This window comes from Schistocerca cancellata, chromosome 1, assembly GCF_023864275.1.
Source record: "Schistocerca cancellata isolate TAMUIC-IGC-003103 chromosome 1, iqSchCanc2.1, whole genome shotgun sequence".
NCBI classification, from domain to species: Eukaryota; Metazoa; Arthropoda; class Insecta; order Orthoptera; family Acrididae; genus Schistocerca; species Schistocerca cancellata.
The window spans coordinates 653043092-653055197 of record NC_064626.1 but is presented as its reverse complement, the minus strand read 5'-3'; the positions used below and the strand labels follow the sequence as shown (position 1 = coordinate 653055197).

The window sequence follows — 12106 nt, the reverse complement described above, 5'->3', positions numbered from 1 at the left end:
TAAGTCACTTACTTTGGTCCGGAAATGTACCCATTATTCAGAAACACGCGTTTTCAATAACTTGTCAGCAGTCGTAAAAAGTTTAGCTACTAATAAAGTTCACTTTTAGGGGAGCCTCAAGAAATTAATGGTAGCCAACTTCTTTTACTCCATTGACGAGTTTCTTACTAAACCGATTGATGTATATAGCATTAATAATATCAAATAAGTCTTACATAAAATCTGACTTTAGCACATCTTCAGTACACAATGAAAGTAAGTGTTGTAAACTAATTTTTCTGTTTGGTGCTAGCCTAAGAATCAACATATGCACGTTAATATATTGTTTATTTACACGATTTTTGGCGAGTTTATTGTTACCTCTTAAATGAAAATTTGTTTAATATTTTTTGATTTATTCCACGTCAGTGAGAACCATTTCACGTACGATCTGGGAAAGGGATATTAGCATCTTTTTTCGTATATGTATAATATACAGACAAAAGTTCTCTGGTTTCCAGCCGGACGGCAGCGTTAAGATGTCGCAACGTTTCGACTAGTGTTATACTCATCATTTTTATCTTCGAATTTTGCCAGAAGATGTGAGTACGACACTCGTCGAAACGTCGCGTTATCTTAACGCTGGCATCCGGCAGGAGATCCGAGAGCTTTTCATCAGTATTATACGCCGGAAAAGTCTACTCTCGCACATGTATTATGTACTCTTCTTTTGTGACATTTCCTATATCCTTGAGTGCGTCCTCACTGCGTATGTATGGAACAAAAATAGTATCTAATCTAATTTCGCATTCGAAACTATTTCACCATCTTGCACACCAGAGCATACGTACGACCTCCGATATGCTAACGACTGCTCGTTATAAGATGCGAAGGTACTATACCCCGTCCACATCCAACTGGATATTTTGATACGGGGACATGATGAGTAGAAACGAAGAACACAAGATTTTGTGACAGAATTATAAACAGGAATTCAATACAACTGTAACGAAATGTCACCAAACTAGGCTTTATGATCCTTCAGTTCCAGTTTACCAGCAACAGACAACATTCTGTTGCATTACCACATTTCTTTCCCTCAGCTGTGATGTATGTCTTCTGAATTAGATGCTGCTGAAGGATGTGAGCATGTGAGATCATTTTAAATACATGTGTCACATACTTCACGATTTATTGCTAATTTCAGCCTTTCTACTCTACGACATTTCCACTTCTTGTACGTCGTTGTTTCTGTCTAAATCTGCACTGCCGGTACCACACTTCGACAGACCTTCGTAGAGCATTAGGAAAATCACAGAGACCATACATAAAGATGAGGGGAGCTCTCAGTAAACACCAATTACCAACCGTGCCGCATCTGTAGTTCTCTGACTCAAATAACGCAAGATGATTTCTTAGAGAGCCTTTGCATTTTTAATTCATTAGTCTAAAATTTATTGGTAACGTGACTCTCGATTTGTAAACAGATGATTTTAGGAGATGACAGTGAAGGAAAACCTGTATGTTGCTTTGTTACAGTTCTTTCCCAGAACTACGGACGTGAGGTAAGAGTTTGTACAATATCTGTCTACACCGTACTACATTCATTTATGAACACAGTTTGCAACAGTGGGCTGTAAGACGAGAGCGATACGTTGAAAGAGACTGGTGAATAAGCAGATGTTCTTGGTTTGCTGTCAGAAAAGCGAAGCTCTCTTTCTCGTAGAGGCCAAGTGTCGGGGTTTCAGCGGGAAATCTTGTAGTCTCATAATACGGACTCGGCCATGCTTCTTGACACTGTACATGCAGAGAATACTACCAGCATTTACGTCAGAGAAAGCTCTCCTCCCTTGTAAATCTTAACCTTGATGACGGAACGCTTAGGATGTTGACATTACTCATCCTGTTGCGAAATCTCGCAATTCACGTAGCTATAAGCGTGAAAGAATATTTCTCGTACCTATCGTTTCATCGTGATTGTAATAAACAAACTTAAATATTCGCACATTATCAATAAAAATGAGCAAAGAGCAGCTTATTTAAATTTTAAATAAATTAGAGTTCGCAGCGTTGTTTGCATAACAATCGGGTAGATGCTATTACACAAGCGTTGCATTACTGCAAATATACCTGCTATCTAAATTACTGACGCACAGGGAGGCTTGACAAGAATTTTACTCTTCATTTGGGCTGGTTTTTAGAGAATAGATTAACCAGTGGAGTGCATTATAGGCGACTACTAAATAGGTAATAACATCGATGCTGTTCTCAGACACTGTTACATCATGGCCTTCATATAACTTTAGAACAAACAGACAAGCAGCCAGTCTCAAAACTTTAACAGATACACTCGCTCATCAGTTTTCATTCTTTCAGTGCAGTGTTTTTGAACACAAATGACATCAGCGGGATGTCAGATCTTTCATGGCCAACAGACTAAATCAGCGTCGTTATTACTAAGACCTTCTGTTCACTTAAGGTCTCATGGGGCTGTGCAATACTTATTTGGTAGCCACAACTGTATTCAAACATCCGTATACTGACTAAATTTAACGTAAAACATTCAAATAGGCGGAAAGGTCCGCTATTGTTTGATTCCGTCGTCATCACTTAGTCAGTCAGAGGAACGAATCACAAGCATCAAACAAGTATTATTCATCTGGCGATATTTAAGGAGATATTATCACACAAATCAAGTAATGAAGCAGTTGCCAGATAGAGGTTCAATGCGAGGATGGTAGGGAATGAGATGAAACTCTAGTCCGATCAAGTCTTGAGTGTCTTTCGTTAATAGCCTCTTTCTAAGTTTGATTAGCCAAAGCGAAAGAGATGGAGTGAGAAAGAAGAAGGGAGTCAGATCCTAAGAAAGTTATTCAATCACAGAAAGTCCGTTGGCAAATTGTGTAGCAAATGATTCTGATGGCCCCAACTGTAAGAATAAGACGTATGAGATTCGGCAGAAAGTACAAAAGCTCAATAACAGAAAATTCATTAGTGAATTCTGTTCAAGTACGTTCAGGAAAGAGTGGCTTTGTGAATAAATAGATTTTAACAAAATCATTGCTTTTCTTTAAGGGGCACATGTTGTTGTTGTTGTTGTTGTCGTCGTGATATTTAGTCCAAAGACTGTTTGATGCAGCTCCCCATGCTACTCAATTATGTTCAAGCCTCTTCATAACCGAGTAACTACTGCAACCTACATCCTTCTGAATCTGCTTAGCGTATTTATCTCTTGGTCTCCTACGATTTGTACCCTCTTCGCTTCCCTCTGGCACTAAATTGGTGATCCCTTGATGCCTCAGAACATGTCCTACCAACCGATCCCTTCTTCTAGTCAAGTTGTGCCACAAATTCCTCTTCTCCCCAATTCTATTCAGTATCATGATCCAACCATCTAATCTTCAGCATTCTTTGAAACACCACATTTACAAAGCTTCTATTCTGTTCTTGTCTAAACAGTTGATCGTCCATGTTTCACATTCATACATGGCTACACTCCATACAAATACTTTCTTCCTGACACTTAAATCTATACTCGATGTTAACAAATTTCTCTTCTTCAGAAACGCTTTCCTTTCCATCGCCGGTCTACATTTTATATCCTCTCTAATTCGACAACAATCAGTTATTTTGCTGCCCAAATAGCAAAACTCATCTACTACGTTAAGTGTCGCATTTCCCAATCTTATTCCCTCACCATCACCTGATTTAATTCGACTACTTTCCAGTATCCTCGTTTTGCTTTTGTTGATGTTCGTCTTATATCCTTTTAAGACAGTGTCCATTCCGTTCAACTGTTCTTCAAAGTCCTTTGCTGTCTCTGACAGAATTACAATGTCATCGGCAAACCTTAAGGTTTTTATTTATTCTCTTTGGATTTTAATTCCTACTCCAAATTTTTCTTTTGTTTCCTTTATTGCTTGTTCAATGTACATACAGGGCGTTTCAAAAAGAAAGAGCAGATTTCAAACATTTATTTCTCAAAAACTACAAATGATAGAAACACAATTCAAACGTTTCTTGTCAGAGAAAGGTTCAAAGTTTTTCAATGGTCCGCGCAGAAGTTCCATGCAAATCCGCAGTGGCGCTGGCGTTTGTTTGTAGGAAAATGGCGACGACACCACAGGAACGATCATTTTGTGTGCTGCAATTTGCAAAGTTAGAGTCCATTGTTGGTGTGCAACGTGCATTCCGCCGTCAATTCAACAAACAGCCGCCTCGTCATAAGCAAATTTATGAGTGGCATCACAGATTCGTAGAAGATGGTTGCATCTGCAAGCGAAAAAGCACGGGTCGTCCACGCACATCGGATGAAAATGTCGAGCGTGTCCGTGCAGCTTACGAAAGGAGCCCTAGAAAATCCACGACACGGGCAAGTCACGAACTAAACATGTCTAAAACAACGGTATGGCGCGTTCTGAGTAACCGTCTGCACATGAAGCCGTACAAACTGCAGTTATTGCAAGCATTGCGTCCTGACGACCACAACAAAAGGTTCGAATTTTCAACTGCAATTCTACAGGACATGGAAGAGGACAATTTTGCCGAACGATTAATTTTTTCAGATGAATCAACGTTTCACATTTCTGGTAAAGTTAATCGGCATAACGTACGAATTTGGGCGAGTGAAACTCCGAGGGACGTTATTCAACATGAAAGAGACTCACCAAAGGTTAACGTCTTTTGTGCAATTTCGGTAAACAAAGTTTATGGACCTTTCTTTTTCATGGAGAAAACTATCACAGGAACCATTTACCTGGACATGTTAGAAAACTGGCTATTTCCTCAACTTCAGGAAGATTCAAATCACTTCATCTTCATGCAAGATGGCGCCCCACCACACTTCTCTGAACCTGTACGACGGTACCTAAATAACACCATTCCAGGACGGTGGATTGGAAGAGCAGGAGCACAAGATCAATGTCATCGTCTGTGGCCTCCCAGGTCACCAGACCTTACTCCCTGCGATTTTTATTTGTGGGGGTACATAAAGGACTGTGTTTATGTCCCACCTATGCCCGCTACTCTTCAAGAGGTACGACATCGAATTGTTGCGGCCGTGAATTCGGTAACTAAAGACCAGTTGCGTCGTGTGTGGCAAGAAATGAGATACCGGTTTGATATTTGTCGTGTAATAAATGGTGCTCATATTGAGGTACAGTTTTGATATTTGTTGTGTAACATTTGGTACTCATATTGAGTGAAGGACCGTTGGAATTGTGTTTCTATCATTTGTAGTTTTTGAGAAATAAATGTTTGAAATCTGCTCTTTCTTTTTGAAACGCCCTGTATTGAATAAAATCGGGGATAAGCTGCAACCATGTCTCACTCCCTTCTCAACCACTGCTTCCCTTTCGTGCCCCTTGACTCTTATAACTGCCCTCTGGTTTCTGTAAAAATTGTAAATAGCCTTTCGCTCCCTGTATTTTACCCATGCCACCTTCAGAATTTGAAAGAGAGTGTTCCAGTCACCATCATTAAAAACTTTCTCTAAGTCTACAAATTCTAGAAACGTAGGTTTGTCTTTCCTTAAACTATTTTCTAAGATATGTCGTAGGATCAGTATTGCCTCGTGTATTTCTACATTTCTATGGAATCCAAACTGATCTTCCCCGAGGTCGGCTTCCTCCAGTTTTGCCATTCGTCTGTAAGGAATTCGTGTTAGTGTTCTGCAACCATGACTTATGAAATTATAGATCGTTAATTTTCACACCTGTCAGCACCTGCTTTATTTGGAATTGGAATTATTATATTCTTCTTGAAGTATGGAGGTATTTCGCCTGTCTAATACATCTTGCCCACCAGACGAAAGAGTTTTGTCATGGCTGGCTCTTCCAAGGCTATCAGTAGTTCTAACGGAATGTTGTCTACTCTCGGGGCCTTGTTTCAACTTAGGACTTTGATTGCTCTGTCAAATTCTTCATGTAGCATCATATCTCCCATCTCATCTTCATCTACATCCTCTTCCACTTCCATAATATTGCCTTCAAATACATCACCCTCGTATTGGTCTTCTATACACTCCTTCCACATTTCGGCTTTCCCTTCATTGCTTAGGACTGGTTTACCATCTGAGCTCTTGACAGTCATACAGGTGGAAGAGGTACAATGCAAAAATTAAGTTTACTGTTTTTTCTTCACTTTGGCAACGAAATTACAAGTTGTCGAGAAAGATAAGCCCTCCTTGTTTATTTACGTGGCTTGAGTTAAGTATCTCATAGTAACAGATGTGCTGTTCTGTTTTCGACCGCTTTTGAGATAAACGACTCTTTGTGTACCGTCGGTATTTCTTCAGTCTGACGCATCTACGAAGGAATCTCGTGAGATACATTCACATTGGTGTAGTTTGGACTACAAAAATACTTCATTCAAGTACGGTTGGGTATGTTTCTATCCAAGAGTATTGATTTTTGTATTTTCTGCAAAACCAATAAGTTCCGTAATCCACTTAATACTGAGAAACTGGAATTATCTGAGGAATAGTGACATGTGAAAATACAGGGGGGTGTAAAAATATGAACTGGACGAAACATCTAGCATGTTTGCGTCTACAGCCTTCTCATATGAGGATGCTATTGGATTGTTTTCACCCAGCTGAACGTCAACAGGAAAGAAAGGAAGGTAGATTACAGTTTAAGGTCATTAGAAAAAGAACAGATATTTGATTGGACAAGAATAGGGAATGAAAGGAAAAATGTGCTACTGGACTTGCCTAATAAGAATGTATTATGCTAACGGCATAAATCGCAGTAGCTACATTTGAAAAAAAGTTCACAATTAATGTAGCTTTGTTCTTTCAAAGGAAGAAGACTTTTTCACTTTATGCTCAGTTTTTTATAACTATTTTCGTTTTGTAGGATACGTGTTAAATTTTTCGAAGAGACATTGAAAAATTATTACTAACGCATATGGAGAAAGTTTTCTACAAAATGTGATAAATTCTAAAATATCAGGCACAAAAAATTACTTGATTCGTTAATAATGAAACTTTTTCAACAATATTTTAGTGTACCTTCCTTACCTGCCTTCCCCATATACTGTTTGAAAACAAATTAGTGCAAACCTCCAGCCAATACGCTGATCTCCCGCAGTCGATATGCTGAGAAGTGGCTTCCTGCCTCCCACTCTCTGTAACATTTCTCAGAGTACCCAACGAAATCTCTTTCCGCTATTTTTTATACGTGAAGCTGTTCATCCCTCGTGGAGCGGCGTCAAAATGTCGGCACACCACCCTTGCAAAAAGAAAGAATTCCTTAACGAAACACAGGTGTGTCCAGTCCCACGAGACAACAGGTATCGGTATTTGTGACTGGGCTCCCAATCCAGAGCCTTCCAAGAAGCGGGAATTTGCAGAACTATGCTTTGGTGAGACGGTTCGGCTTGTGAAACGGTAATATGCTGCACAGGGCTGGGTTTTCGTTACGACTCGTTATACAATATCTTTAGTTAGAAATCTGACCCAAAACCGAGCAGGGCGCGGCTAGCGGAGAAACGCGCATGCGCCGATGGGTAGGTGTCCGGCGTGACAATAACGATGCGTGCCTCACGACTTCTTTCGGCGACCGGACAGGCTGCGTCCCCTCGCGCTCTCTCTACTGACAGCTAGGCAGTACTGCCCACGGAGCTCCAGTCACTGCCCTAGGCCTGTGCTCTCCTCTCGGCTCCTCATGACCAGGTAAGATGTGCGGCTACAGAAAAACACCCCAACGTGCAAACTACTACCAGATTAGAGGAGATATTAAGATAGAAGTTATCTGCTTAATCCTAGCAATCACTGGTATTACCCATAATCAGCATTAAGTATTTATTAACGTACAGGAGCATTACTCAGAGAAGAATTGAATTAAACGTAACGAAATATGAGACGTTCCAGATCAGTAGAGGATTTCCTGTCTTTGATGGATTTCATGGCAGATTCCAATTCTCCCAAGTACTGTGGCTCATGATTTCGTATCTTCTGTTACCATGCATGTATCATACAGGGTTATTGAAAATAACTGTACACACTTCGTGGGTATAGTGAATACATAAAAAAGACTAAAATGTTAAAAAAATGTTGTCTGAAATTGCTTTGTTTCCGAGATATGCAGTAGAGTAGGGTTTAGGAGCATAACACAAATAACACGAAATTAATTCTTAGCGATTGAAAAGTAAATGTACACTGTTCGTGAGTGTAACGTTTGAATCAAAATAAGAATAAAATGTTAAAGTTTTGTTTGTAATTACTTTAATTCAGAGTTGTGCAGTAGAGCAGTGAGCACAAGTGCAACAGAAACAACAGAAAATTAATTCTTCTCAGAAAGAAACGACACGAAGGGCTCCGAAATTCAAGCCAACTATGTACTGTCATTTATCCCAGAACATGTTCAAAATGATGCTCATGTAGATGAAGATAGTGACATACTCGACGAGTTATCGCAGTCGAAATGTTGCAGGCTCCGTTCATCTCATTCTGCACGGTTGCACAGCCGTTTTCATCTACATCTACATCTATACTCCGCGAGCCACCTTACGGTGTGTGGCGGAGGGTACTTATTGTACCACTATCTGATCCCCCCTTCCCTGTTCCATTCACGAATTGTGCGTGGGAAGAACGACTGCTTGTAAGTCTCCGTATTTGCTCTAATTTCTCGGATCTTTTCGTTGTGATCATTACGCGAGATATATGTGGGTGGTAGTAATATGTTGCCCATCTCTTCCCGGAATGTGCTCTCTCGTAATTTCGATAATAAACCTCTCCGTATTGCGTAACGCCTTTCTTGAAGTGTCCGCCACTGGAGCTTGTTCAGCATCTCCGTAACGCTCTCGCGCTGACTAAATGTCCCCATGACGAATCGCGCTGCTTTTCGCTGGATCATGTCTATCTCTTCTATTAATCCAACCTGGTAAGGGTCCCATACTGATGAGCAATACTCAAGAATCGGACGAACAAGCGTTTTGTAAGCTACTTCTTTCGTCGATGAGTCACATTTTCTTAGAATTCTTCCTATGAATCTCAACCTGGCGCCTGCTTTTCCCACTATTTGTTTTATGTGATCATTCCACTTCAGATCGCTCCGGATAGTAACTCCTAAGTATTTTACGGTCGTTACCGCTTCCAATGATTTACCACTTATGGCATAATCGTACTGGAATGGATTTCTGCCCCTATGTATGCGCATTATATTACATTTATCTACGTTTAGGGAAAGCTGCCAGCTGTCGCACCATGCATTAATCCTCTGCAGGTCTTCCTGGAGTACGTACGAGTCTTCTGATGTTGCTACTTTCTTGTAGACAACCGTGTCATCTGCAAATAGCCTCACGGAGCTACCGATGTTGTCAACTAAGTCATTTATGTATATTGTAAACAATAAAGGTCCTATCACGCTTCCTTGCGGTACTCCCGAAATTACCTCTACATCTGCATATTTTGAACCGTTAAGAATGACATGTTGTGTTCTTTCTTCTAGGAAATCCTGAATCCAATCACAAACCTGGTCCGATATTCCGTAAGCTCGTATTTTTTTCATTAAACGTAAGTGCGGAACCGTATCAAATGCCTTCCTGAAGTCCAGGAATACGGCATCAATCTGCTCGCCAGTGTCTACGGCACTGTGAATTTCTTGGGCAAATAGGGCGAGCTGAGTTTCACATGATCTCTGTTTGCGGAATCCATGTTGGTTATGATGAAGGAGATTTGTATTATCTAAGAACGTCATAATACGAGAACACAAAACATGTTCCATTATTCTACAACAGATTGACGTAAGCGAAATAGGCCTATAATTATTCGCATCTGATTTATGACCCTTCTTGAAAATGGGAACGACCTGCGCTTTCTTCCAGTCGCTAGGTACTTTACGTTCTTCCAGCGATCTACGATAAATTGCTGATAGAAAGGGGGCAAGTTCTTTAGCATAATCACTGTAGAATCTTAAGGGTATCTCGTCTGGTCCGGATGCTTTTCCGCTACTAAGTGATAGCAGTTGTTTTTCAATTCCGATATCGTTTATTTCAATATTTTCCATTTTGGCGTCCGTGCGACGGCTGAAGTCAGGGACCGTGTTACGATTTTCCGCAGTGAAACAGTTTCGGAACACTGAATTCAGTATTTCTGCCTTTCTTCGGTCGTCCTCTGTTTCGGTGCCATCGTGGTCAACGAGTGACTGAATAGGGGATTTAGATCCGCTTACCGATTTTACATATGACCAAAACTTTTTAGGGTTCTTGTTTAGATTGTTTGCCAATGTTTTATGTTCGAATTCGTTGAATGCTTCTCTCATTGCTCTCTTTACGCTCTTTTTCGCTTCGTTCAGCTTTTCCTTATCAGCTATGATTCGACTACTCTTAAACCTATGATGAAGCTTTCTTTGTTTCCGTAGTACCTTTCGTACATGATTGTTATACCACGGTGGATCTTTCCCCTCGCTTTGGACCTTAGTCGGTACGAACTTATCTAAGGCGTACTGGACGATGTTTCTGAATTTTTTCCATTTTTGTTCCACATCCTCTTCCTCAGAAATGAACGTTTGATGGTGGTCACTCAGATATTCTGCGATTTGTGCCCTATCACTCTTGTTAAGCAAATATATTTTCCTTCCTTTCTTGGCATTTCTTATTACACTTGTAGTCATTGATGCAACCACTGACTTATGATCACTGATACCCTCTTCTACATTCACGGAGTCGAAAAGTTCCGGTCTATTTGTTGCTATGAGGTCTAAAACGTTAGCTTCACGAGTTGGTTCTGTAACTATCTGCTCGAAGTAATTCTCGGACAAGGCAGTTGTCATTTTCAGTTCCCTTCTGTAGTTGTGCTGCATTCTCAGTCGCAACACCATACGCGAGCTCCAAGAGACGGGCCCAAAGGTAGAAGTCCGGCGGGGTTAAAGATCTGGAGATCTGGCGGGCCAAGCAACTCGTCCTGCACGGCCTACCACTTATCGGGATACTCAACACTGAGATACTCTCTTGCCTCCCGACTGAAATGTGCAGGGCCACAGTCATGCATAAGCCGTAAGTTGGTTCGTGAAGGAGTGGGACTTCATGCAGGAGACCAACCAATTCATGTTCCACAAACCGTCGATGCACTCTGCCAGTCAGGCTATGTGGAACGTGCGGCACGAGCAACTAACTGTCCACTAGAAACACCAAATGTTTACTGCCAAAGGTTCAAAATGGTTCAAATGTCTCTGAACACTATGCGACTTAACTTCTGAGGTCATCGGTCGCCTAGAACTTAGAACTAATAAACCTAACTAACCTAAGGACATCACACACATCCATGCCCGAGGCAGGATTCGAATCTGTGACCGTAGCGGTCTCGCGGTTCCAGACTGAAGCGCCTAGAACCGCACGGCCCTACCGGCCGGCCAGATTTACTGCCAAAGGATACTGATATCCTTGTACTCTTGTTACGTGAGAATTCTCGCATGCCCACACGTCCATGTTAGGAATCAGAAGCTCCCGACTTGTTCGTCTTATTCGTGAACAGAAAGTGATTAAGTCATTTATCCCAGAAGTAACTTTTAAATGAGGTAATTCATCTTAATTTCTGCAGACGAAATTTATCACTCTTAGAAAGCGACGGAGCCGACAATCTGTGAATTAGCTGAGTCGAAACTGCACCAACAACTAAGAGGATACATCTATCTCATTGCACGAAACATACGAAATCACGACCATACCCAAAGAGCCGTTTATCTCAAAGCACTCGGAAGCTGAACAGGAGAACAATTAACGTCAGATATTTAAGTGGGCGAATAGAGGGGCGTTATCTTTAGAGGAAACTTGTGATTTCGTTGCAAAGTGAAGGTGACAAAAACGGTCAGCTTGTTTTCCACATCTGACCGTATTGAACAACGACCACATTCTCGTTAAAACTGTGCAGCGTACCCCTCCCCTACTTCGCCCCCGGCCGCTTCTCCCCAAACTTTTCGGACTGGATACGCGGGAGGTGGCACCTTAACGTTCATCAGAGGCCCACGGCAAACATAGGACGTGGCGAGTAAGTCACAGCACGTGACACTATATATCTTAACGAGTACCAGCAGCCGTTTCCGGTGGGGAGCAAGTAACTATTTCAGACAAGTTCAATAATTCTTGCCTGCGCGTTTAAAAGCATGCAAGCTTTCGACATTGCACA

The 12106-nt window shown here is 41.2% G+C and overlaps 2 protein-coding genes across 3 annotated transcripts in view; one reads left to right on the top strand and one right to left on the bottom strand.

Moving 5' to 3' along the window:
* Positions 1–12106, top strand: part of LOC126183439 (calpain-A) — a 642654-nt gene that overhangs the window by 622 nt on the left and 629926 nt on the right. The gene's annotated exons all lie outside the window — the stretch shown is intronic.
* The window catches only part of LOC126183463 (transmembrane channel-like protein 7), a 175669-nt gene that overhangs the window by 121567 nt on the left and 41996 nt on the right, over positions 1–12106 (bottom strand). The window lies entirely within an intron of this gene.